Source organism: Scardinius erythrophthalmus (assembly GCF_964197995.2).
Source record: "Scardinius erythrophthalmus genome assembly, chromosome: 13".
NCBI lineage: Eukaryota > Metazoa > Chordata > Actinopteri > Cypriniformes > Leuciscidae > Scardinius > Scardinius erythrophthalmus.
Window position 1 is genome coordinate 14549760 of NC_138233.1, and position 5250 is coordinate 14555009.

Sequence of the window (5250 nt, forward strand, 5' to 3'; positions counted from 1 at the left end):
CAACCCACCGGCCCACCTCGACTTTTCGATTTGATAATCTGGCCTTCGAATAAAGCTAGTTGAATAGCCCAGTCCTATGGTGATTTCAGGTCAACTATCTCTTAAATAGTGCTAAATTCTTTCCTTCCCATTGTCTTTGCTTTCATTGTTGAAAAGAGATAACTTTGAAACATGTTATGAGAATGACCCATTTGTTAAAATATCATCTTTTGTGTTCTATAGAATAAAAGGTTTGTAACAGTAATGGCGGTGCATAAAAAGTGACGCAATTTTAATTTTTGGGTGAACTGTTTTCCCCCCTCCCCCCTCCCCCCTACAGATGTTAAAATTAATGACTACTTGTAGCTTGTCAGCCCTCAGGAACTCTGGTTCCTGCTCTCATTTGGCCTGTGTTTCTAGAGCCCCTGCACATATCAGTTCACTCATACACAGCTAAGTGACACCACAGCCTTGTGTGCATGACAAGAGACAGGGACATTGGGAAACAGAGAGAGACTTTTACTCTCAGCTGAAACTATAATGTAAATTATGAATGAAAGCTACAGCTCCAAAATAGCTGGTCTCATTGCCTTGGCTAGTTACTACCTACCAGCCACAAATTAAACTTTTATGGCTCTGTTTTAAACTTCAGAATTTATGCTCACCTATGTACTTGCGCTGACAGTTTTGTATGTGACGCAGCTTCACGTAGCCCTTTTGTAGATGGAACCATGTCTCTTATCCGCTATCGAAATAGGATTTGTGCCCATCGACACTCTTAAAGGTCAGGCGGCAAAGAGACTTTAGGGATTACAGAGGAACTCGGCACAGGTGGCAGACCTCGGGCCCAGCCTACAGCTGTTTGTGGCTCGAGAGCACATCCAGGAAGTAATGAAATCTCAGCTTGGCCGGCAATGCTCATTGGCATTCGCTCACTGTCTGCCTAGCTTTCCCACCATCGGCCATGTGTGAGCTTGGATGGCTGTTTGGATTGTGTGAACAAAGCATGTTGTCCCCTGATAAGGCAGTCTCCACTGCTTAGCCATTAGCCAGATTAGCACAACAAGGAGGCCTGGTCAGCAGCATCTTGTCAAACTCTGAAATGGGAAAGCTTGGTATCCTGGGCTGAGTTTCATTTGTGAGACATTGCCTTGGCATGCAGCCCAGATTTAAGAGTTTCATGGGGAAGCAATGAGCAGCTGTTTGATTTTCTGTTCGCTTTAGTCTCTTATCGCATCTTCTCTCCGGCAATAGGGTGACGATATGATCTTCTTCTTCCTGTAGGTCCCTGGATACGCAAATTGCCAGGTCTTCTCATCCTCTCCTTTCCGCTCCACTAGCTGCTCCTGGCTTCTGGAGAACGCCTCCTCTCTACGCTGCCTCGGACACCAGGAAACTGCCGCCACGTCAATCACGTCCTCACATCTGGGTAATTAATTTCAAGTGCAAATTGTAGCTGTCTTCACTTGAGAGAGGGTGAGAAGAGATCACACACTCTTCAGTCGGTTTATCCACAGTCCTGAGGCTTTCTGGACTGAGCTTGTTTCTACAGACCAGTTTGCCATTGAAGCTCTGCTCAAATCTCCAGGGGGGGGGATCAGTTTTTTTAATTTTGTTTTTGCATCTTTCGAATCCAGGCTACTCATTGTAGGGAATATCAGTGCACAATTTTAGAGCTTTCTGCTTGGCTACATGTCACCTGTGAATTTTCAAAGGATGCTCTTTAGGAGAAGAGACCTTGACTAAGCCAGTAGCCTTTGGTGTCTTTCAAAAATACTCTACCGAGCCTAATATGTGGAACCTCATGAGACAGAAGACTTTGGCTTTATGAGTTTACCTGTTTCTTCTCCATCTTCTTTCTTTTTTTTGGTTCAAATTTCTTTCTCACCCTGCTCAGTCTATGGTGAACTTAAAATGAATTAAATAGAATTCAAATGAATTGATTTAAAAGAAATTTTATTTTAACTGTAAAAATCAAAGTTTGTATGCAACCTTTTGGTTTAAAAAGGTTTGAAAAGTTTAAAAACCCTGATGTTTGCAGGTTTGTTAGGCCTTAGAGATAGATGGATGGATAGATAGATGGATGGATAGACAGATGGATAGATGCAATTCATTTTTTTTAAATAGCTAATTACTAATTAAATTAGTAATTAGCTCTTTTTAGCTATTAAAGAGCCAGTTATTTTGTGTTCCACTTTTTTTTAATTGCATATGCTGATTTCTGTGTTGAGTAATAAAAATGAAAGTTCTTATCTCCAGTGGAGAACATAATAATAGTTAAACGTATGCATAATTGCTCACATAGAGATTGCTGGAACATCTCACCCACACAATCAACCGGATTTCATAGGGCTCACAGACACAGGCTCACAGTCACAAACACACAGGCTCTTTGCGGTAGACAGAATACCCACATTTCCTCTGTGAGCCCTCATTTTGGTGAGCTGACCTTGCATGAGCTGCGTCAATCACTCTCTATCTGCCAGTAAATCCTCCCTTATCTTGGGCTTAAACTGACGGAGCACACATCTGCTCTGCAGGAGACTGAGTCTGTACAATAAGCCAGGAACAGAGTCAGATTGGCTGAAGCTACTGGAATGATGGGACTGTTTGTTTGTGATTGGCGTATGTTCGAGTGGGTTCGAGCTAAGGGCGTTTGGAGCTGAATGGTCCTTAGATGTATTTTGCGTGTTCAGGGCAGCTGCGTGGCTGGTTTGAAGGCTAGATTCAATTTTGCGCAAGGTATTTCAGTGCAAAATAAGGAATTTTGCTGTGCAAATTTGAGATGCACCGGTCAACCGGCCATAAACCGGAACTGGACGGTTGCCGGTCATGTGTTTGGAGCAAAAACCGGCTGGTTCCGATTTATGGCTGGTTTTTAGTTTTATTTTGTCCAAACTCTTTTTCGGACTTGCACACACATTTCCCAAAATGTAATTTCTGTGGAAATATTACGAAATGGATACGGCTGCAGAGCAAAAACTTTAACAAGCACAACAAGCTTACTGTTCGTGATGCACGAAATATATTGTTTTATTGCTGATGCTGATATCTTAGAGAGCAGGGTGGTCGATTTAAAGCCGATGTATATAATATAGCGCAGTATAGTTTGAAATCAAGGGTTTATAGTTTGTTGATCATGCGTCTCAGGTGAAGCTGGACTCTTCTGTCCGCATTAAATTCACACGGACTGACCATCATGCACAGAGTAACGTGTTCATGCAGGCTAAAAATGCTTCGATAGATTCGACTAAGTCTGCAAGGTTTGTGAAATTTAAATGTTTATTAGATATTCAAAGATTTGTTTATATGATATAAATGAATATTTAAGAAAGAATGATAATAGATAATGATAGTCTATTAATATAAAAGCAAACTAAATATCTAGTTACATATCAGTCAAAACTGTTAAACATAGACCATAACTGATGAAGACAGAGAACGGGAGCACTGTGTGCCAGTGCTTATTAAAAAGTCAGAATGTGTAACTTCTCTTGTGAATGTGCTCTTCCTGGAGCAACGCGCTGAAACACTGCAACTAAAGCCAATGAATTCACAATGATTTATTACAATAGTGTTCTCATTATAATGTTATGTAATATGACAGTCCTAATCATAGTTATTATCAGTCATACATTGCTGTTTGAGAGGTGCGCAAGTTGAAGCGCTGAATAAACACAGATAATTTGAAGCCCTTTGCTAGCGGGTTTAACTTAACGAAACACATCTTATATAAGATTAATCAGATATACAAAATAAGCATTTTATTACAAATTATATCTGCACAAAATTACGCAAATGCACAAGTGAACATGAACATGTTACATGCAAGTCAGAATGTCTAACGGATGTGGTCTTCCTGGAGCAACACGCTGAAACGTTTTATTTCAATATTATTTTCTTTGTAGTGTTATGTAATATGACAGTCCCAATCGTAGTTATTATTTGTCAGTAGTCATGCATTGCTGTTTGAGCTGCGCACGCCGAAGATGATCACCGGTGCACTTTATACCGTGTTAACTCTTAACCAAATGCATCCTATGAGATAAACCAGATGTATATAGGCCTACACAAAATAAACATAATATTACAAAACAAAAGGCTGCGAATGCACACTCACTTTTATTCATGAAGGTGTATACTGAATTGCCTTTTAACGTAAAATGGTCCCAAACATAACTCTAATAATTTTTCCTTGTGTCTGCTGGCGTTACATGTTTCGCGGTTGAGCAGCACACGCATGACCTTGCTTAATCGATCGTCAATTAATCGTTAGCATCCCTAGTCTGCAGTGCACTCACTGGAACTGTACATCTCACCGTTGACTGAATGTGTGCTCTGTTTCTCTCCCTCTTTCTCTCTTTCTCTCTGTCACTCTCAGTTACAGTTGGAATATCATTGGAAACCCCTGTTGTTTTTTTTGCACATTGTTTTTTAGGTAGGCTATATTTACATGATTGTTATCAGCCATTATTGGATTTTGTTGTTGTTGTTGATATCTGCTGATATTGGATATTTAAATGTTCATGCTTATTTACCCCATTTAGGTTTATCTTTGCTGTCATTAATGCTCAAAGTTAGCCTACTATTTAAAACATCAATGATACATTATTTCTGGTCTTTAGCAAATATCAAAATTAAGTAACATCCATTTTCATGTTGCACATTATAATGTTGTGATGCCTAAATTAAGTTGTAGCAGATTTTAATTTTTACTGTTTTATTTTGTAATTCATTTATATAAAATAGTATATATTTTCTGTTTTATAGCAATTATCTGTTTATTGATATTGGCCAGAATTTTAACTGGCATATCTCTAATGTTTTTGCTGTATATTTCAACTTTGTAATCAGTTTATTTGTAGTCTGTCTGTTTCGAGATTACAGTAATAAAATAAATAATGCATATGCAGGGATGCTGAGATATGTGAAAATCTGATGATTTTATTGTGAATTTTTACTCAACTGCCATTGTTGCAGTATGATATCTATAGACCATGATGAATGTAATTGATATAATTCTGATATATACATAAAACAGCTTAATGACAGCAAATGAAATTAAATGGATAGTTCACCCAAAAATTAATGTCATTATTCATGATTATGATGTTGATGACAATGGTAACAATGAGGCATTTATGAGCACATCAGAGCACACTCTATTGTATAAATGTCAATTTTTTCAAGTCATTCATTACTTGAATGATTGTCAAAACAAGTGTCTTAATCAAACATGCCCTCTTTCTTCTCCTTTCACTCATCAGCTCT

The 5250-nt window shown here is 38.6% G+C and overlaps 1 protein-coding gene across 1 annotated transcript in view; it reads left to right on the top strand.

Annotated features, from left to right (window-relative positions):
- The first annotated feature begins 1280 nt into the window (after window positions 1-1280).
- The window catches only part of drp2 (dystrophin related protein 2), a 116551-nt gene continuing 112581 nt past the window's right edge, over window positions 1281-5250 (top strand). Inside the window, exon 1 of the mRNA XM_081382144.1 lies at window positions 1281-1408. The gene's annotated coding sequence lies outside the window, so the exon portion shown is untranslated. The remainder of the gene's footprint in view (window positions 1409-5250) is intronic.